Raw genomic sequence first — 24,082 nt, 5'->3', positions numbered from 1 at the left:
CACTCTTCTTGTCCACTCCTCCGTCCCCACTCATCATGCTCTCCAAATGGCCACCTACCTCCTCAATATACTTCCCACCAAAGTCCTTAGGCATAAATCACCAACCCAAGTTCTCTATAAACGAACCCCCTCCCTATTCTCATCTCCGGGGTGTCTATGCTATCCACTTTTCCCATCTACGACTATTCATAAGTTACAAGCAAGATCCACCCCGTGTGTTTTTTGGGCTATCCGTTGAATCATGAGGATATAAGTGTTATGATTTGTCCACCAACAAAATCATCATCTCACGGCATGTCCTCTTTGACGAAACTCAATTTCCCTTCTCCAAATTGCACTCCCTCCCCAACGTCCTATGAATTCTTGGACCATGGCATTTCCCCATATACCTTGCATTTTCTATCTCCACCGCTCCTCCCGTCGTTCCCTCGGTCCCACCCCTCCACCGCCCCCGCACCGATCGACACGCCCCGGCGGCCCCCTCCCCCACATAAGCTCCACCCGTGGATCCGCCCCGGCCAGGTCACCGGGGACACGGCTTGTATCCCCTCCGCCGTGGATCGCCGGCGGTCCCTAACCCCCGGCCCCACCCGTAGTTGCCCGGCGGTCCCTAACCCCCGGCGCCCCGCACCGTCACGCCCGGCGGCCTCCCGCGTAGTTCTAGAAGCCAACGCGGGATCTTCAAACCCAAACAACCGTTCAACTTAAATACTTCCAGCCTTCTCTCCATCTCGCTTATCCCGCGAAATCCTGTTAGTGCTCTAAATGACCACAATTGGAAAGCTGCCATGGTTGATGAATATAATGCTCTAATTAATAATAAGACGTGGGAGTTGGTTCCGTCTCCACGATGTGAATCTTATTCGTTCTATGTGGATTTTTTCGTCGTAAAAAGAAATCTGATGGTTCTTTTGAGCGGCACAAAGCCCGTCTTTGTGCGCGATGGCGAGGTCTCGACGGGTTGGAGTTGATTGCGATGAGACTTTCGATCCCGTTGTCAAACCAACTACTATTCGCCTTGTCTTGAGCATTGCGCTTTTACACTCTTGGCCCGTTCATTCGGTTGGACGTCAAGAATGCTTTCCTACACGGTAATCTTAATGAGACGGTTTATATGCATCGACCTATTGGGTTTAAGGATCCCAAGCATCCCCGTCGTGTTTGTCTCTTGAGGAAGTCGTTGTACGGACTTAAGCAAAGCTCCGTGCATGGTTCCAACGCTGCAGACTATGTCTCCACCGTTGGTTTTTCACATAGCCGATCCGATCACTCTCTCTTTATTTATTGTCGAGGTTCGACATTGCTTACATTACTGCTATATGTTGATGATATTATTCTCTGACTTCCTCGGATTCTCTCGGAAATCCGTCATGTCTCTCCTTAGTGCGAATTTGCTATGAAGGATTTGGGCCCTCTCGGCTATTTTAAGGGTATCGGCTTGTTACCGGACTTCGCACGGCATGTTTCTCTCTCGGAGAAGAATTATGCGGCGATATTATAGAGCGTGCGGGCATGACCGCTCAGAAGCCCGGTCGGACACCGGTCGACACTAACTCCAAACTTGGTGCCGCGGCCGGGCCTCCTTGCGATGATCCCACCCATATCGTAAGTTGGCGGCGCTTTCTGGTACCTTACATTCACACACGACCGGACATCTCCTATGCGGTTCAACAAGTATGCCTTCACGTGCATGATCCTAAGGTTGCACATATGCATGCTCTAAACGCGTAATCCGATACGTTCAAGGTACTATTGAGTTTGGTCTCCGTACGCGTACAAATCCTCCGTTGCCTCTCTTGTCTCTTATACGGTCTGATTGGGGTGGTTGTCCGGACACTCGCCGATCCACTTGCATTGTGTCTTCCTTGGAGATAACCTCCTCGGTCATCAAACGGCAACCTACCTTGTCCAAGTCGAGTCTGGAGGCCGAATACCGTGCGTCGCTAATGTCGTCTCGAGTCTGTTGGCTTCGCAACCTTCTCTTGGAGCTCCGCCGTCCCATCGGACAAATACATTGGTTTATTGTGATAACGTTAGTGCCATATACCTATCGTGTAATCCGGTTCAACACCAACGCACTAAACATATTGAGATGGACATACATTTTCGTACGCGAGAAAGTTGCCCGTGGAGAAGTTCGTGTTCTTCACGTCCCGTCCCGTTACCGGATCGCGGATATCTTCACTAAAGGTCTTCCGCGCGTGCTCTTTGATGATTTCGGGGGGTCTAAGCGTACGACAACCTCCCGCTTCGCGGGGTGTGATAGACTATGTAAATATTGTAAATATTCCCTTCCTTATGTAAATATTCCCTTATGTATTGTAATTAGGTCCTATAATTTAGCCTAGTATCATTATACCTACTTTGTATATAAGGACTTTCATACATCAATACAAATTACGGATTGATTTCCTACAACTGTGGATACGTAGATTATGTCAAATATAATAGTCCCTCCGTCAATTCATGAAAGAACGAACCGGTAAAAAAGTTATGACTACACCAGCTACAAAGAAATACCTCATGATAGTCAATATGGACCCCCAACAACCATCAATGCATGGGGTTCTTCGACTCATCGTTACTCTAGATGGTGAAAACGTTGTTGGCTGCCAACCAATATTGGATAATTTACATAGAGGGATAGAGAAAATTGCAAAAAACCTAACAATTATACAATATTTGCTTTATGTAACACGTTGGGATTATTTAGTTACTATAACACGTTGTGGCTGTACGTGTTGGAGCGGATGTAGTGTTGTATGGAAATTTATTAGTTTTGATTCAACTTTTGTAAATGCATAAAAAAAATGATATACTAACAAATAGTAATAGATTTTGAACTCAATAAAGTAATCAAACAGATTGCGATAAAATTTCAAACTCACCCATAAAATTCAAGTCCTAAATGCGCCTTTGGTTACATACGTATCGAGCTATAATAATGACTTAGCTGAGCTAATTATATGCAAATCTTCTTAGGTCATCTTTCTTTTTATCTCACACGTGTTTTGAAATTTGAAATTATTGTTGCATACCAATATTAAAGTTCACATTCTTATCAGTAGTAGCTCGAGAGGTGTATATTTAAAACGGTCCATTTAACTAACAAACCATTATTACTTTTTTTTTGGGCAATTACAAACCATTATTACTTGTCCTCAAATCAATTGAAAAGATCAAATACTCAATGAGTCAAAATCCATTTATGGGTAAATGACTCATTGAAATTTAACCGAACTAAAGACTCATTGAAATCTATAGCTATATATAAAATAAAGCTAGGCATAGACAAAGTGATGTGTCACCTCTCTATGGCCAAGAATCCTATTTATCTTTATTATCCTTTTTTTTTTGGCGTTTTTCTCATTTTTCAATTATTTTATTTATTTTAAAAAGTGATTTTCATAACTCACACCTCTTCATAACTTCCACTCTTAATTAAGAATATCAATTAGTCACATTAAATCACTTAATTATTTTTTTTTAAAATTAATGTGTAGTAATGTGCCAATTAAGATGGGAGATAAAAAGATAAGAACAAACCCCATATTGTCAACAAATTCATATATGATTCTTCCATTTTAGCTCCACTACAAGGCTGCATTAGAAAATTCTCCAGCATGAGGTCCGCTGTATTTTTTTTTTTTAAAACTTTGTATAGTAACAATTTGTCATGTGAAATTCATGTGTTGGTGAATATTTTATCTTGGTTGAATGTATTTGTATGTGCAATCTTCCCAACAAATTCTTTTTACCCTGTATTTGTTAAATTTTGATGATTCGTGTCATGTCATCAACATTGAAGAGCTTGATAGGCTGGTACACTCTGTGATATCTACCTCAACGTTGAATGCATTTCTTCTAACGTAATTATATGCACTTTCTAAATTCACAAACTTTTATCTACTCTTATTAATTTGTTTTAATTTCTTTACAATGCATAGCTTTATTAATTAGGTTTGTTCATGAATATGATTACATTTATTTAGGAATTGACACGATGTAACTTTGGAACCTATAAATTTTGAACTTAATGATTCGAAAATAGAGGCAAAATCTGAAAATGATTAAAAAAATGGCTGAAAGAGCACGTGATGCTTTTCCTAATGTTCGTGAAGATGGTATTGCTCCCATCCTTGATCCTCCGATTGCTCGACGACCAGGGAGACCAAAAATGATTTGTTATAAGGTTAGAACGGAAAAAGCAAAGAAGAAGGTGGGTAAAAAAGGTTAGTCTAGCCGCAAAAGGGGTCGTGGAAGTGGTGGAACTAATGGAGATGCCTGAATACTCGATATTGGAGCAGGGAGAGGGCCTAGCAATGCAAGTGGTCGAGGTGGAGGTCATGGACGAGGTGGACGTGTCCTGATAGATAAAACAGTTGAATACTCCAATAGTGGAAGGGGTGGTGGACATATTGGAGAAGTTGAGTATAGCGATATGCATACTATGTAATGGATGATGGCGTATTTGTTTTGATGAACTTTTATTCGGATTGGATGTAAACGTCTCATTTTAATAGACCTAGGTGCATTAACTTAGTAATAACTTAGTAAATCCCAAATGGCTATTCATACTACTTCTTGTTGTTCATGAGAAGTTGTATACCAAAGATAGATTGAAGAGACGGAGAATTATCAAGGACCAAACTTGTTCTATCTGCACCGCTACTGATGAGAGCCTAAAACATTTATTTTTTGAATATCAATTTAGTACACATATTTGGTACAAGTTATTACAGCGGCAAGGGATCATAGGCAGGTATTACCATGACACGATGAAGTTAATTGGGCTAACAGACATGCTAAAGGCAAAAGTGCAGATTCAATGATGTATAGAGTGGCTTTTGCTGGATGCATATATGTCATTTGGAGGGAAAGGAACAATAGGGTATTTCAGGCCAAGAGGAGAGCAGGAGATGAACTTATTAGGCAGGTGATTCAGGAGATTTTTATAAGAAGCAGAGGCAGAACCAAGCTAGCTGGTCGATTACAGTTGTTGGACTTTTATCCTTAGCTAAATAGTTTGGCAGTAGTAATGCAAGGACAAGCAAGGTTGGGGCTCTTTGTCCAATCTGCATCAACTTTGATTCTGTGTACATATCCACTTTGGTAATGAAAGTTTATTTTTGTTACATGTTGTTATTTCTTGTACTGCGATTAGTGTATGCATTTGTATATCGACTGTAGTAATTGCCTTTTACCTTATGTATATGTGGTAGCTACTGCCTCTTTTTTCAGGCTGCTTTATCATGACTTTTTCGCTCTCGTTATTTCCACTTTAAAACTGCTTTGATCAACTTGTCTGTATCTCACTTTTTTTTTTTTTTGTCAAACTTTCTCTTGAGCCGAGGGTCTTTCGGAAGCAGCTTCTCTACCTTTCAAGGTAGTGTTAAAGTTTGCCTACACTTTAACCTCCCCAAACCCCACATTGTGGGATTTCACTAGATATGTTGTTGTTGTACTTTTTCGAAAGACAGTTTCTCACAAAAAGCACTTTTCTTTTATAGTATCCAACGTAGTCAAATTCTAGCATGTTGATTCCCTTGGTGTTGTGAGTTTTTCAACTTTCCTATTTCAAAATAACGAGTATTATGCATTTATTGAATTGGCTAGCAATTAAATCAGAGTGAACTACCAGCTAGTATATAAGCAAATCAATTTACCTAATAAAACAGGAAGGCTGTCAAACAGGAATAAATATGATTGTCATTCATACCAGCATATGCATCTTCAAATAAAATCTAGCTTTGTCGTGGCCGATAGTGTAAATTGTAAAACAAACTTCTTTTATATATTTATCAATTGTTGAATTTTCTTAGTATAAGGGAAATTTCTAGTGCAACGGCAAGAGTAGCGTACCTAAAGTTTTATATAAGCGATATCGATATCTGCAGAAGTAAACAAATATATAAATTAATGTAACAAGAGCACCTTAATACAAAACATTCAAATGCATAAACGATAGTTTAAGTTTCTTTTTCTTCAATTGGACACACTTTTTTTTATTGAATCACTTTTGAATTGCTAACATTCTTCAGTTCCACCCCCTACGCATATGTATTACAAGCTAAGTATTTTTGAGAGGTTAACTAGGATTTCAATTTTAGTTAAATTACAAGGTTAAAAAATTCGAATTTACGTTCACATTCCATTTCAAAGCGAAGTAGGGTAGCAAACCTTTACATTTTGAAGTCTTAATCACAAATCATAAAAACATCTTAAAATAATATACTTAAAAACTGTTTCACTGAAAAAATAAGTTAAACTTTATGCCTGTGGCCGGGGTTCAAAGAGGGGAGGATAGAATGTTATTAGAATTGAAGTTGTAAGAACGTTAAAAAGCAAATGAGCAAAAAAACATAGATTTTTCTTGAAACATTTATTAAGTGAGAAACATACAAATGTAGTCTCAGTTAAGATCTTTGGTCAGCACATGCAAGACCAAATAGAAGGAAAAAAGTGTTTAGTAGTAACAATAACGTGAAGTGATTTTTTTTATTTTTAAAATGTCGTTTCATTTTCTTCGTTGAATATAAATTAAACCCAAAAAAATATATATATATATAAACGTGGACGGCAGGATTCGAACCTGCGCGGGCAAAGCCCACATGATTTCTAGTCATGCCCGATAACCACTCCGGCACGTCCACCTTTGTTTCTTCAAGTGTTAATCAATTGATATGTAAAAGTTCTGGATCTTTTTTATTGATTTTAATTGGCATATATACTTCTTGTTTATAGTGAATAATGTACTACTCCCTTCATCCTTAAAGATTGTTATAGTTACAACTTGGGAAGTCAAATAATAATTTCTTGATCATAATTTTGTTCAAATACTTTCTAATTATTTTGAATTGTTGACTATTGACTTATACTATTTCTTATGTAGTTTTTAATTATGTAATTTTTATTTATAAAAAAATTAAGGATTTCTAAATCCAAATTTAGACCGAATATTAGTTAGTTTGACCCTCGTAATCCGAATCATAACATTTTTTTTGGGATGGAGCAAGTACTAGCTTACAATTACTTGCATGTGGTGCCTTAGAGACAAGTATATGCGTTGGTTCTGATAACGAAGTCAGAATTTTCACTAAAAATAATTAAAATATTAAATAAAACAAGCTAAGAAAATTCAAGGAAAATGTTTTCCATGAAAAATATTTTTCAGAAAATTTTTCCTTGAAAAACAAATGAGTTCTTACTAATTTTCTTGTGTATGGTAAGTAACCATATAAATATTATCCAAAGAGATTTCTATATAATCTAGCAAAGCACTATGGGGTGGGAGTGGAGGTTTGGGGTTGGTGGGATGGTCAAGGGGTGGATTGGGCGTGGGTGGGGACGAGGCATTGACCTTGGTCCTTCGATGTCATTTACGAAACTTGTTTTCCCTAATGAACCCTAATTTCATTAGGAAATCATTTTTCTCATTTTTAAAAAACTTATTTTCCTAGAAAAAATTTCTCCAAAACATTTTGACCACTCAAATATGAGAAATTTGGAAAACATTTTCTGAAAAATATTTTTTTCCATACCGAACACACGCATTTTTTTTTTAACTGTATATATATAGATAAATGTTTGTTTACCTATCTGCACAATTCAAGCGAAGGGGTATCAATTGGACAAGAATATCTCCTAGCCTGAATGGCCACTGAACAGGGAGGAGCAAGATAAGTGGCCATTTTTCAATTTTATGAGTTGGAGACCACAAATTAGAACTATGGATTAAGGTATAAATTGAAGTATCCATTCATGGAAATTAAAGCTAGATTCAAAGAACCGACATAGCAACATCTACTGTGCTCTCTGTTTTATTTGTGGCTTACAATGCTACTATCATCAATATGACATGTAACATCATCTACCTTGTTTATCTTCAATTTATTTTAAATGTAAAGAAATACTCTCTTTGTTTGATCAGTTTATATTACGGTTTCCTTTTCAATCATTCAAAAAGGAATGTATATTTTTAAATTTGAAAAAATCAACTTTACACTTTCAATATTTATTACTATATAAATATATGTCGTGACATGTTTAAGATCACAAATTTAAGTCTTCATTTCTTTTTAGATTTCGTGCGGATCTAAACTATGTCATACAACTTGAAACGAAGAGAAACAAAGAGAGTATATGTTACATATACTGATATACCATATTTATTTTTTCGTATTTCCCTGGTTGAAGGTACGGTTTATCCAATTAAATTATACTAAGAGAAAGGAAAACTTGGACATTAAATGGTGGAATTTCAAGTCTCAGAACATCTTAATGTGATGAAGAGACTATTTTGGCATGAAAACATATGTTGATCGTCTTATTTGGGGAACATAGCAGAAAATATTTAATAAAGTTCATCATTTGATAATCCACTAGATGTAGTACCATACTTAGATAAAATTAAACGATAATTATTTTGGGAAAGGTGGTCATTTCTGCCCTTTAAGCATTCAAACGGAAAAACTTTGCACTCCCTTTCATGTTGACACAAAAGAATCCTTACCGTTAATCAAGTAGCTCAAAAATACCGCCATTGTTAGCCAATCAACTAAAAAATACCCTTGGTGTTCAACCTCAGTGAAAAAGAGCCAAATTGCTTCTGAACTATTCGATCGGGAAAACTTATTGCCCTCTGTCTCATTTTTAGCACAAAAATATCCTCACCATTAATCAAGCAGCTCAAAAATGGTCTTGTAGTTAGCCAGTCGTCTCTACCGTTGACGATTGCTCCAACTTGAATGAAAAGGAGCCAATTTTGGCGCCGAACTATTAACTTTGCCCTTCATTTCGCTTTTGGCACAAAAATGCCCCTTCGTTAATCAAGTAGCTCAAATATGCCTTGGCCATAGATCAAGTAGCTAAAAAATTCCATATGATTGCTCCAGCTTAAATGAACAATTAAAAAGGCAATTTTAACCCAAAACTATTTGAAATTGGACAATTTTATCCTCCATCCATTACGTGCAAGAATGGAATATCGTTTAAATTTCCTTAGTTACAACTTCGTTGATGGAGATCAACTTTGTTTCATACATGCAAGGGAAGGGCACTTATGCTCCCTTTGTCCCTTTCTTGTTTCTCTTTCCAAAACTTATTTCAATTAAAATTCATATGAATGCATACATATAGTCAAACTTTTTTATAACGATATTGTTTGTTCAAATATTTTTTAGCTGCTATAGGGAAATGCTATTATAGAGAACATGAAATTGTGGTTTCAAGTAAACTTGGTGTTATGGTGAAAAGTATTATAGAAGATGACTGTTATAGAGAGATCTGACAGTATATATTGATAAGACAAAATGCATTCTACGTTTTGATGATTGTCAAACTACTGGAGAAATAGAGAGAGAGACTCATGTTCGCGATCTTTCTCTCTACGTTGTATAGTCGACGAAGAATAATCGTAAAGCCGATACCGCCATGCACAAATCTATTTAGGCGAGTGTTGCGGCCCATGCTTTAAATCAAACACGGGATGAGTGGTCTCTCTCTAACCCACATGCTCCCCAATTATATACAACACGTTCCAACATATTATGAATCACTTGGAAAACCTAGACTCACTCTAAAAGTGCAGCCGTCACGAGATTCTCTAAGTGTTCAAAACAAAGCTGATCACAGGCTGAAGGACCACATCCCAATAACTGAAGATGCAAATGTCCCTTATTTTGTTTTGAGCTTTGTTTATGTTCTTTATCTTGTAAACCTACTCTTCTCCAAAGAAGTTGTTGTAGGTATTCTGAATTCTCAGTAGTTGTACATTGGTTTGTAGCTATTGAGGGGTACCCTTGGCTGGAGTTAGTTAAGGTGTATTAGTTGGTTTGGCTAAAGGTAGTTCAACTTTATTGAATGCATGGCTAGAGTCAGTCATAACGTGTAGCTTACAATAGGGCTATTGTAAGGGTGAGGGATTAAGGGTTTAATTCCTAGATTACAAGAGGGTGTAATCTGAAGTTGCTCGGTGTAGTAAAGTGAAATCCTACGTGGTAGGTCGTGATTTTTAATCCCTTGAGCAAGGAGTTTTTCACGGTAAAATCTTGTCTTGTTTACTTACTGCACTGCATCAGGGAACTGGTAAACAACTAGGTCCCTCATTTATTGTTTGATGCACGCACAGCCTCTATCAATTAGTATCAGAGCTGGTTCTTTCTAAAAGGTTAACACCCAGAAAGAGGGTTCAAATGGTTGCTCCACTAAACTTGGAGGGAGTACAATCAAGTACAAGACGATCAGGGATAGTGAAAAGCATTACAGCCAGTGTGTTTCAAGCGATGATGAGCTTGACATGGAATTTCTCACTCGCAGACTCCGAAGAATGATTGAAAAACTCAGAAACACCAGTAGAAAATCAGGTCGCCCAAAGAAAGAGAGTTCTCCCCCCAAGCAAGCTCACGATGAATATGAGTCAATTCCTGCATTCTTGGCCAAGTTAGACACAGATGGTAATGATGAACAAGATAAGGATGAGGTCAACAGAGGTGGTCATAGATGGTATATGGATAGTGGCTGCTCGAAGCACATGACTGGCAAAAAGGATGACTTTCTTTCACTCAAAGTCTTTTAAGCTAGAAATGTGTCCTTTAGAAATAGCAAAAATGGGTACATTCTTGGAGTGGGTAAAGTTGGAAGGACACTCTCTCATGCTATTCAGAATGTGTACTATGTAAACGGTCTGAAATATAGCCTGCTAAGTGTGTCCCAAATCTGTGACAAAGGAAATGAAGTAAAGTTTCTGTCATGTTCCTGCACTGTCACAAATCTCACAACTGGTGAAGTGGTGCTAATAGCCAACTGATTCAAGAATGTATATGTTGCAGATTTTGGTCCTCAAAGTGAAAATGATCTGACTTGTCTAAGTGCAATGGAGGATGACCCTGAGCTCTGGCACATAAGACTAGGGCATGCGTGCTATTTGTTACTAAACAGACTTGTTGTGAAGGACCTGGTTTGCGGACTACCAAAAGCAAAATTTAAGGATCACAAGACTTCAGGATTCTTGCATAAAACGGAAAACAAGATCCTCATTCAAATAAAAAAAGGGAGGTAAGTACCTCAAGGCCACTTGAACTTCTTCACATGGATCTATGTGGACCAATGAGAATTCCAAGTAGAGGAGGAAAGAAATACATTTTTGTGATTGTGGATAACTATTCCAGATTTACTTGAACTTTATTCTTGAAAAGCAAGGATGAAACATTTCCTGTATTTTATGCCTTCGTAAAATAGATCCAAGTAAAACTTAGTAGGCATATTGTGAGCATTAGATCTGATCATGGCACTGAATTTAAAAATGCAAATTTTGATGAGTTCTCATCGAAATGGTATCAGTCTCAACTTTTCTACCCCTAGAACACCTCAACAAAATGGTGTTGTGGAGTGCAAAAACAGAACTCTTAAATATACGGCTAGAACGGTTTTGATAGCGAGTGGTGTGTCCAAAAGTTTCTGGGCTAAAGCTATCAACACAACCTGTCATATAATAAACAGATGTATGATCAAAGTCTCCGTCGAGAAGACTCCTTATGAGTCGTTAAAACGGAAGAAAGCCTGTCGACATACTTGCAGCTTTCACGCCGCAAATGTTTTGTCCTAAACCTACCTACATAACCCCCGGAAAGTTTGACGCTAAAAGTGATAAAGGGATCTTCCTAAGTTACTCATCCCACAGCAAGGCTTACAAGGTCTAAAACAAAAGGACGCAATGTGTAGAGGAAAGTGTGCACGAGTCAAACTCCCAGGGAAATGACAAGGCTCCAAATGAAGCAATCGAGATACCAAATGGAAAGACAGTTGATGAATCAAATAAAACAAGTTGATGAAGCAGATGCTGATAGTCCCTCAACAAATGCGGAGGAACCTCATTCTCATACTACTAAATTTTCCGCGCAGCATGTGGTCATAGTGCCGGTCACAAACATTCGAAGTCGATCAAGAAAGTGGAAGCCACATATCAATCAATGCTAATGATGGATCCAACACTGAGGAAACTGGTCCGTCCACTTCGGTGGTTCAAGCTCAAAATGGAAGCACAGAAGATCTCATCCTTTTCAAAAACGTTATTACTCCCTTGGACTCAGGTATTCAAACCAAATCAAAGGCGAGAAATATGTTCATATTCTCTGCTTTCCTATTCCAAATTGAGCCCAAAAATATCAAAGAAGCCTTGAAGGATGCTAACTGGATAGCTGCTATGCAAGAAGAGCTTCATCAATTTGAAAGAAATAAAGAATACACTGTCCCTGCACCATCGATGTAAATGATGGGGAATAGACGGGTCTTTCGCAACAAACTTGATGAGCTGGAACACTACCAAACAAGGCCAGTTAGTAGTTCAAGGTACAACTACAGTTAAGGAATAGATTACGATGAAACATTTGCTTCGGTGTCTAGAATGGAGGCAACCAGGATTCTTATAGTCTTTGCATCTCAAATGGAATTCAAATTGTTCCAAATGGATGTCAAAAGTGCATTTTTGAACGGGTATCTCAAAGAGGAAGTCTTTGTCAAGCAACCCCCTGGCTTTGAAAATCATGAACATCCAAAGTATGTGTTCAAGCTTGACAAGGCTTTATATGGTCTGAAGCGAGCTCCTCGACCATGGTACGAAAGATTTTCAAAATTTCTTCTTGAAAATGGCTTTACCAGAGGAAAGATCGACAATACCTTGTTTGTGAAGAAAAGAGGAAAAAACTTGTTAACTGTATAAGTCTATGCAAATGATATCATTTTGGTGCTACAAAAACTTCACTGTGTGAAGATTTGCAAGTTTCAGCCGAGTCTTGTATTTAGCAATTTAACACGGGAGAGTTAAACTTCTTTCTCAATTTGCAGATAAAATAAACATCAAAGGGGACTATGATCAGTCAACAAAAGTACATCAAGGAGTTACCCAAGAGATTTGACATGGAAAATGCCAAGCCTATTAACACTCCTATAGCTACTGTGATGCAAGCCAAACTGGCCATCATACATTCCAGCCGTCCGGCCAGGATTCTACATGACATCCATCTAGGCTTTGGAGATGGAGTCTTCATTTCAGGAGCTGTGGACACTTCTGAGCCCAGGAAAAGAGCCCATAATCAGTTTATGATAGCCCATGATCTAGCCTTAAGTGGTCATGCGTGCGTCTTATACTTAAGCTAAGTTTCATTTGCTTTACAAGCCATGTAGGGTATTTCTTAAAAGTTGTATATGGCTTGTTTCAAAGACCACTGTGTGGCTTTTCTATATAAGCTACACTTAGACTCATTTTAGAGAAGGTTGATTATGATATATGAATGAAACACTTGTCTTGTTTAAGACTGATTTGTAGCTATTTGGTGGAATCCAAATTGTACAACCCCCGTGTTACGGTTCACTTTTACGCGGGTTAAGGCAAAAAAGTTACTACGAGGTTGTTAGTGCTCTAATTGGATTTTAGTATTTTTAGAGCCGTCACCTAATTTATCAAAGGAAAACTAGGAAAACCGGGTAAAAGATTTTTCAAGCAAGAGAGAAATCTTTTTGGTACCAAAGTTCGAGGTAAGGTTACGTGGTCCACTAGAAGGTTTTACGCACCCTAATATTAAAGATCCGTAGAATACGGTTGACCTACGAGTTTCAATGTGTGATTAATGTACTTATTTGCTTTAAAGTGTTTAATTTTTCGCAAAATGTCATTCATTTGTATCATAAACTCAAGAAAAAATTAGGCAAAAATTCCCCTTAGAAAAGGGGTTTTTGAATTTAAAAAATTCACATAAGTGTTGAACTCACTTTATTGCCGGATTAGGACACACCCGAGATTTCTCCCAAGTAGAGCCGCTACTATTCTAGTCCTAATAAAATAGATTTAGTTCTTATGGGTTTCATTATACATATATAGGAAAATATGGACTATATCTCCTTTTATACATATATATGTAAAGAAAAAATGAAAGTTTATTCAAGTCCAATATCATTCACCTTAAAGCTCATTTAAGTCAATCTCATTCTAGCCCAAAGCCATCTTTCCTTAAAATGGTCCAAGCATATTTCTCTTTATTTCAGTCCATAAGGTTTTGGGCCTTTAGCCCAGCAGCCAAAATGTTTGAGTCAAAGAGTCCATTTTCATTCAAAAATCCCGAGTTTTTTAGCTCCCAATTTCCAGAATTTTGCCCAAGTGTTTTTAAAATGTTTCAAGATAGATTTGCCATTTGAAATAGTCCCTAAGCCACACTATCCATCTTTCGTCTCAAATTCATTTTTTTCTTTTAGTCACAATAAACAATTTTTGGTTATGACAATGGGCTTGAGGCCCCCAAAATAAACTTCCAGATTTTTTGTTAAAGGGCGGAAGGCCCAAAGTTAACTGTTACTTAATCTTTTCCTAAAAAAGGTCATTTGGTTTACCCAAAAACATTGAATCAATTTTTAACCTTTAGCAAAATCATATTAAGTACCATTTTTTGCCATGCAAGGTTTAGAATTAAACGAGTTTGAAAAAAACGTTTTGTGCGACTTTCCTAAGATACTAAATGTTTTCCTAAGTTCTACATCCACATGGGTTACAATATTTACAAATGTTTACAATTACATACACATGTGACATATAAATGTAAAGTAAGGGAGATAGGAAGAGAATTGAGCTGGTGGGCCTACCAAGCCCACCAGTGTCCATTTTAACCCATGGATGGGCCTTCAAAATAATTTAGCTTCCCTTTCCATTCTATTAGCGGACTCAATCAAGGAAAGTAATTGGGCTCTTGGCCCGATAGATTTATGCAATAGAAGCAGACCAGACAGTGATGTTTCATGCAAGCAAAGAGGGGAAATAAGGATTCGGAGACATCTAAAAAAAAACTGGGAACTTAACGAAGACATCATTTGGTATAGTACACATAAGTCACATGACTCTAAAATACACTACATTTAATGGAAAGAAATTTGACTAGCACACACACATCCATGTTGACTGAAACAGCAAAGAGGCAAGCCCAAAAATACAAAACTGTAGATTTATAATCTTAAAGCTCACATGAATTGAAATAACATAGAAAAAGCCCTAATGTTGAAAATAGAAAGAGGCCATTCCATAGGTTCATATTCTCTTAAACCAAGTAAATCAAATCACACATATAAGTATACAAAAACCATCCACCATATACCATTGATATACACCCATGGAGATATCAGAATAGCCCAAAGAGAAAAACTTTCACCCTCTTATTCCTAATGCCACACAAGATCCAAGGGGTTTCTAGTAACCCCAGGCATGGTAGACACCAGGGAAGGCTTAAGCTTAATCCCCAAGTGCTATTCTGCCTCTCCATTTATGTATTAAGTTCATGGTACATAGGAGAAAGAGTGCATGTCCAGTAATAACAAACATCCCCAACAAGATGCATAGATGTTAACTAACACATCTAACAAGTTAACTATTTGACATCAACACTAATATCTTATTGGATTCAAACAGGACCAAACATAATGACCTAGTCAACTACTATACATTTAAGACCAGACAAGATAATCCACAATTACTCTTTGGAACAAACACAGAACCCGTGCATTGTATATATAACAACCACACATAAAAGTCCAAAAGATAGATGGTCAGTATTCAGCAGTACTCATGAAAACATTTTTCCAAGTAAGCATCAAGGGAAAGGATGAGGTGAGTCTTTATCTAATTAGCAAACAAATTTAAATGTAACTAGTTAACATATCTATAAAGTTTTGTGAATCACTTATAAAAGCATGGATCAAATGAATTATCATGTAACAATTTCAGGGAATCAACTTAAAGTATAGGGACTCCACAGTCAAATTGATCCATATCTAGAAGAGAAAAGAAAGAAAAAAAAAGGATGAAGAGGAGTAACACTTTCCCCAATAGACTTATGCAAAACTTATCATACCTAGATATAGGCTACACAAAACAACACCTTTTCCTTATTTCTTTAATGAATCGGTGAGGCATAGCAACATAAGTTCAAACAGATATCTTATAAGGATAGATATGTTATACAGAATCACATAGATATGTTTGACCCTTAGCTAAGACAAACAGAGTATTCCCAGAAAACCATATCAAATGAAGCCTAATCACAAGGTAAATGTTTGACATCTAGACTGATTAGCTACATTTTTTAACAAGTTTTAGCGTGTTAATCTTCAAGTCATCATAAATTAACCAGCAAGATCTATGAGGAAAGCTAAAGTCATATATTTGAGATAAGCACTGACTAGGATCGAGTCATACACAAAGAATTTAAAACTAGCAACATAACAACAAACTTAGACCAATATAAAACAGTCCCTAATTGCTCTAAATCAAAATATTAGCACATAAATATTATTTAGCTTAACATAGCTAGTAACTAAGTTAACAGACACCATTAACTAGGCAAAATTAACATTCAGCTAATTACTAATTGAAACTAGACAAAATCAGCTTAGTGAACACAATTAACTACATTAATATTAAATTAACACTAAACTAGTAAAGCATAATTAACAGAAAAAAATGCGATAAAAATAAAAGAGATAGGAAATTACCTTTTTGATGCGCAGCCTAGAAGAGATTAGGATTTGGAAGAATTTTTACTCCTCAAACCCAACAATTAGCCACAACAACTAATTTTTTTTAAAAACTTTAAACTTAATCCGAAAAATTAAAGGCTTTAAGCAAATAGCTAGAAACCCTAGGTATTTTGAAATTTTTAGCGTGCAAGTGATCATTTTCAATTGCCCTCCTCCCTTTTTCTGTGAATTGGGGTTCTTTATATAGAACCCTCAAAATTTTCCAAACCCTAATCACAACGATGCGGGACAAGTCAAACTTTTGGACTTGTTTCCTCACAATCAACATTGTGCGGTGTAGATTGGTGGCAAACAACAAATAAAGGGCTAGATTTGAGCCTCAGTTGGTCGATCCTCTGGGTTCTTCATGAACCAATGAAATTCGCGGATTCAAACTCACAAGACAACAAAATTAATTAAGAGAAAGCAATGCATGACCGTTGCAAAAATGCGTAAAAACAAAGAAAAGGGAAAGGATTACACCGTGTTTGGGTTGGGTAGTGGTGAAAATAGGTGAGAAATGGTAGAGCATTTAATGCTCTTGCCATTCTTTACCACACAACAACTAAAGCGACCACGCAGGCCCTCGAATTTACCATTTTCGGCATAGGTGACGAGGAGAGAGAATGAGTGGCGCTAGGGTTTACCTCCTCAAAGTGGGGGCGAACCCTTTAAGGGTTCGTTTGGCTTTTGCCATGAAATGAAAAGGATAAGGGGAATTTACCCCTTTAAGTGCGGACTTGGGCCGGGTCATGGCCACACACACACACATCATACATATATATATATATATATATATATATATATATATATATATATATATATATATATATATATATATATAGGCTCCGGTCTCGGCCCATAAAAAGAACACAACCCACCCCCACGCGCACACACACACACACACACACACGTATATATATATATATATATATATATATATATATATATATATATATATATATATATATATATATATATATATATAATGAGTAGGTAAAAATTTAAAGGGACCGATTTACTAAGAAAATTAATTAAAACTAGACAAACAATTAATTTAAAAGCACAACTAATTCTCACAAATATTGAATTTACAGGCATGGCCTTAATTGAATTAAAACATGAATTTTGCTTATTTTCAATTGTGGCCCTATTTGACTAACTAATTGATTATTTCAATTGTAGCCATAATTAAACATATAGTAAGCGATTTACAAATATAACCATAATTAATCATTAAATTAATTATAATTAATTTGAGAATTGCCCATACAAATGGAGTATGCAGAAATAAAACTTTGAGGTGAAAATGATTATTCACTTCAATCAAATAAAATTCCTTGAATTAAAATGGGGTAAATATTTGCTGATTAATTTCTATAAAGATTATTTTACCAAACAATAAAGGTAAAATATTATCTGCATACTTTATAAAATCATCCTGATTTTTTCTTAAAAAAAAACATATATTTCCCCATTTAATGTTCAAGTATTGTGAGCAATTAAAGTAAATTATGGGAGGTCAAAAATTAGGTGTCAACACCCCGTTTGATCATTCAATTTGTAAAGAATTTTAATTCTCTTGAGGATTGTTGCATAAGATAGGTGCCTTTGATCCTTTTTGGAAGGTAACTAGGACTAGTTCTTCTAGTTATTGTCCAATTGTTTATCAATTGTGTCTTCTTTTCTATCTTTTTTTTTCTTTTTTTTTCTTGCATCATTTGGTATTAGAAGCCAGTCATAGATTTGTCCCTACAAATCTAGTCCTTGTTTTGTATCAAACTTTATAAATAAATAAATAAAAAATTAAAAAAAAAATCTGTTTTTGGACGAATTTCCTAGTGTTCTTAGGGTTTAAACTTCTTGATCGTTGTTGTTTTGGATGAAATTCGTGTTACTTGGAGTATTTGGTGTTCTTGATCTATTGGTGAATCTTATTTTTGTGTTTGAAGATTTGTGTTCTTGGATGTTCATAAGTTCAAGAAGAAGTTTAAGAACTATTGTTTTTAAAGTCTCCAATCATGCCATTAGTTTAGGTGTCTTGGGTGATCCGTGGTGATATTTGGAAACTAGACATCAAGATGGTCGTTTTGGTATATCATTTACACTATTTTGAATAATTGTGTTCTTGAGTGTTCATAAAGATTTTGTGAATGTTCATGTGTGTTCTTGATAATTTCAGCTTTGCAACCTTTGTTTGATCTAATTTTGGTGATAAGTTAAGCTTTCAAGGTGTTAGGGAGTGTGAAAGTTATTTTGGAAGTCAAAAGGACTAGTCAAGAGTTAATTCCCAAGGAGTTGGTCCATTGAACCCCCCAAAAATGTGGAGAAGGGGGATGCACTCATTAGGAGAAGTTAAAAATCAGTTTGGGGTGTGTGAAAGGGTGTAGAGGCAAACGAATAGTTAAATCATTAATTGACACAAGTTCCAAAGTCAATTCTTAGGAAGACTAAAGGTCACCTTGAGAAAAGAGTGTCCAAGTTCCTAATCACCTCTTGGGAAAACAAAAAGTCAAGTGTGCAAGTCCCTAGTCATCTTTGGGAAGACGAGAACCTATTTTGAAATATATGAATATTTAACCTTTCTCTCTAGTTGAGACTTATTGTGATTTGGTGGACTCCAAATTGTACAACCTTGGTTTGATCATTCAATTTGCAAGGAATTGTTATTCTCTTGAGCATTGTTACATAAGATAGGTTCCTTTGATCCTTTTCAAAGGTAACTAGGACTAGTTCTTCTAGTTATTGTCCAATTGTTTATCAATTATGTCTTCTTTTCTATCTTGTCCTTATTTTCTTGCATCATACTGCCACTAGGCTTGATATGGACGAACCTGGTGCTCCTATAAATGAGACGATGTATAGGCAAATCATAGGATCTTTGTTATATTTGACGGCTAGCAGGCCTGATATAGTGTTCAGTGTAGGGCTATGTGTGAGATTTCTATCTTGTCCCAAAGAATCTCATTTGAAGGCTGCAAAAAGAATCTTAAGATATCTCAAGGGAACTACAGGCTTAGTTCTTTATTATCCTTCAGGAGACAGCTTTGAATTGATTGGGTATGCATATGCTGACTATGCTGGTTATTTAGTAGATAGGAAGAGCACATCTGGCATGACACATTTTCCGGGATCATGTTTGATATCTTAGGGAACAAACTAACAAAACTCAGTAGCTCTCTCCACTGTCGAAGCTGAATATGTTGATGCGGCATCCTGCTGCACTCAATTGTTGTGGATCAAGCAACAACTCGAGGACTTGGGTGTTCTCACCGATTGTGTACCCCTGCTATGTAATAATACAAGTGATCTGAACATGGCCAAAAATCCTGTATATTACAAACGAGCCAAGCACATTGACGTTAGACATCATTTTCTGAGAGACAATGTTGAAAAAGGTCTAATATGCATGAAGTTTTGCAAGACAGAAGACCAGGTCGCTGATATCTTCACAAAGGCCTTGAGCATGGAGTATTTTGAAAGAAACCGTTTTGAGTTGGGCTTGATCAAGCCAAACTGATTTTTTTTTTTGGCTATGATAGGAGAAGAGTTACAATACAATAAATGTTTTTCGATGGAATCTAACTCACTCTTATACTGTTACAGGTATACACGCATGACAGTCTCAACCAACGCAAACTTTTGTGACAGTGCACAACCCAGAGTCTCTCTTAAATCTGTCATAAACTAGTCAAGGGACCTGCTCTTTGTGACTCAGGTTAGTAATCCCTTCAATGCGTGTATAAATTTTACAACTGTTATAGTGCCATGTCATCTCTAAATCGATCCACTCAATTCCACTCAACTACCTTTTCATAAATTTATGATTCTTCTCGTATCTCTTTTCACTCAAGTCCACAACCCTACTTTACTCCTACTTCTCCATTTTTCTGGATTCTCCTTCAACATTGCTTTCTCCTCAACCAGTTTATCATCAAGTATTGGTATTATCATTTTCAGAATGTCTACCTTAGCTAAAACTATTTCTACTTCGTCCTTTTTCAAATTCACATCCCCTGCCTCAGTAACCAGATCTTCAAACTCCTCAGATAATAATCTACCATCCTTCCCAAGATCCAAAATCTCTGGCCTTTCTCGGACTCGCAAGAATCTATCTCCTAGAAAATTTGTAGCCTTCTTGCCCAATTCTGACCAAGCTGACCAGCTTGACCTGACTAAAGAGACTAAAAAACAAGGTCAGGAAACTACACATGAAGGCGTTGCCCATATGCCATAAGGTAAGTCCGTGAGAATTGAAATGAATCACCCCGTAAATAGAGATGGGTCTGTCCTTCCTGCTACTGAAGGAAATTTACCTTCCTCTGAAAGAAACAAAGAAACAGTTGAATCGTCCATAGAGCTAGATAGGTGCACTTCAACAAGAAAAACAAATGGATCTAATATCCTATACAACAATGCTGCGATGTGGGTTGTTCTTGCACAAACCTTGCAAGCCCTGAAAACAGTGAGGGTGTTATTGGTAATTTGCAATCTGAGTCTGTAAAGTTAACAAGGGAATCCAAAGAGGGACCTGCACTCTCGGCCCGAGATGAATCTGGGGCTTCTGCGCTCTATGCAAAAGCACATGGGTATACACATAACTTAACTAAGGACAGGAATATGGCGCTATATGAAGACATTTCAATTTCTGATGTTATGAAAAGTATGATCCAAAAGGGAAAGTCGTAGAAAACAAAACCCTCAGGGCAACAAGTCATCAGGCCATGAGTCACCAGAACTCGTTCCTCCCTAAAAAGCACAAGTCGAAGTCGAATGGAATCAGGTTTCTCCATGCACCAGCAGATAGTAGAAGTGCTTCTCAACTCGCAAAAGAGAATGCATAGAAAATTCGAAGGGGTCTAAGAAGCGTGTGTTCAAGCCTGGAGGTGTCGGTGGAGTCTCTACCATCTCTTCGCTTCTTGGAGCTCCGAAGAAAGCCTATCTAAAATGACACAGGAGTCTGGTTCATCTTATGCCTTGGAGGCTGCCAATGCTAAAATCATGCGTCTGATGGTCGCAAATGAAAGACTTAAGCAAAGGGTCGTTGTCCTTCGTGACCAGGTGCTGCAAGATCAAAGACACCAATAATGCACGTTTTGATAAACTCCTGACGGCCCTTCTTCCTCAGTTTTCATCTTCCTCTCCCTCACCGGTTCTTCCTCCTCCTTAAGTCAGCATCTATGCTATTTTTTTTTTCTCTCGATGTATGATTTGGTACGATGACAAGTAACTTCTCATACACTATTGATCTGATTGCTAATTCCTGCTTGTCATCTCCGCTATTTTAGGAATCCCTTTGTCTTATGCACTGTTACTCGCTTGCTTGTTCATAAACTGTTCATGCCATATTGCCCCAGTGGCTCTGAATTAATGCTATTGAACCTCTTTATGCTCGATTAACTTTGTCTCTTTTCGATGATGCCAGAAGGGGGAAGGAAGACTGAGCGATACTGTGATTAAAAGGGAAGGACTGAAATTAAAGGAGTTGGTTTATGCACTAACGCTTAAAACTATTTTATATCACAGGGGGAACAAGTGGGACTTTATTCTCAGGGGGAACAATTGCGTCAAATTTTGTCATCATCAAAAGGGGAATTGATAAGACAAAATGCATTCTACGTTTTGATGATTGTCAAACTATTGGAGAAATAGAGAGAAACCTGGTTCGCGATGCGCTTCTCTCTATACATTGTAGAGTCACGGAACATCTGTAAAAAACATGCTAATCGCACAACCGTACAAAGAACCGCGACCCATGTTTTAAATCAAACACGGGATGAGTGGTCTCTATCTAACCCACATGCTCCCCAATATATATACAACATGTTCCAACATATTGTGCAATTGCTTGGAAAACCTAGAATCACTCTAAAAGTGCAGCCGTCACAAGATTCTCTAAGTGTTCAAAGCAAAGTTAATCACAGACTGAAGGACCAGGTCCCAAAAACTGAAGATGCAAATGTCCCTTAGTTTGTTTTGAGCTTTGTTTTTATTCTTTATCTTGTAAACCTACTCTTCTGTTAAGAAGTTGTGTAGGTGTTCTGAATTCTCAGTAGTTGTACTTTGGTTTGTAGTTATTGAGTGGTACCCTTGGCTAGAGTTAGTCAAGGTGTATTAGTTGGTTTGGCAAAAAGTTGCTTAAGTTAAACTTTGTCGAATGTGTACAGAAGTTAGTCATAGCGTGTAGCTTACAATAGGGTTGTTGTAAGGGTGAGGAATTAAGAGTTTAATTCCTAGATTACAAGAGGGTGTAATCTGAAGTTGCTTGGTGTAGTGAAGTGAAAAAAGAGTTTTTCACGGTAAAATCTTATCTTGTTTACTTATTGTTTAGTGGACGCACAACGTCTATCATATATAACCAAAAAAACTAGCAACTATCCAGCATATGAGAACAACCGTTTATTCAACTCATCCATAATAACGTACTTTTGGCATCACAGCCACAGGTTACACGTAGGTATAATAAACAAGTCAAAGAAACGTAAAAAAATGAATTAAGTAATAGAAAAAGATATTTGCCTAAACATGCATGTAATAGAAAAAGATATTTGCCTAAACATGCATGTTGCAATTATGAAGTGGACACTTCTTCTATGATTTTGTTTGTATCCTGTTAACAGAAATAATACTCCATTGTAGAATTCTACAAGGAATGGGACTTTGACTTAAAATAAACCGTTGATTAGAATTTAGGAATGAGAATAAAAGAACAGTAGTTGCATGCGTGTTTGACTAGACTCAATTTCCTTTAATTGTCTAATTTCCTGCTATGAGTTTGATTGAATACAAGTGTGTGCGGAGACAAATTCAAGATTTAAAATTTATGACTTTTCTAATTCCTAACTTTTCATCGAATGCCCAACCCATTTATGCTATTTGGCCCAACCTACTAGACCGCGCCTATGCGCATGCGGGCCATCTGCCCCTAGTGTTTGGTGTATATATCTGACCAACAACACTGTCTGAGAACTATTTTTTCGCAAAATGATTTATTTTCTGAAAAGTATTTTTGCAGAAAATTTTACCTATATTTGGTTAATTAATGAGTGAAAAAAAAGTCTTTGTTGATAAACTAGGTTATATATATTTTCCCCAAATTATTCGGTTTAAACCAAATATATGAATTTTTTTTTTATGTTATATATATTTTGTCCCGATTTTAGTTTGATATATCAAATGTCTATCAATAAAAGTACAAACAACAATATACCCAGCGTAATCTCAAATCTATCAATAAAAGTATATTTATTAAATAACTTTATCATCGTATTATAATCTCGTCATCATTTAGTTTTAGCATGGCTGAGGAAGTTGCGTGCATGTTGAAATTTGAAAAAGAAGAGACATTGCTTGTTGAAGTTCCAAACCTACCATGGTTTGCTGCTGATTGTTCAAGCTAGGTGGTGATGTCTTTGTGTCAACACGTTCTTTATATTACTTTTTCATATTTGAATGTTATTGTCGATTGGTTCACATCATGCATTCGCTCCTTTAATTTTTATCTTTGTGACATTTCTGTCAAAATAAA

At 36.8% G+C, this 24,082-nt stretch overlaps 1 non-coding gene across 1 annotated transcript; it reads right to left on the bottom strand.

Moving 5' to 3' along the window:
- Positions 1 to 6,571: 6,571 nt before the first annotated feature.
- TRNAS-AGA (transfer RNA serine (anticodon AGA)) lies at positions 6,572 to 6,653 on the bottom strand. The gene has a single exon. It is a non-coding gene; the product is annotated as a tRNA-Ser (tRNA).
- Between the last annotated feature and the right edge of the window lie 17,429 nt (positions 6,654 to 24,082).

The sequence above is a fragment of the Lycium ferocissimum genome, chromosome 11 (genome assembly GCF_029784015.1).
Source record: "Lycium ferocissimum isolate CSIRO_LF1 chromosome 11, AGI_CSIRO_Lferr_CH_V1, whole genome shotgun sequence".
Taxonomy (NCBI): Eukaryota; Viridiplantae; Streptophyta; class Magnoliopsida; order Solanales; family Solanaceae; genus Lycium; species Lycium ferocissimum.
This window is presented reverse-complemented; position numbering and strand designations above follow the sequence as displayed.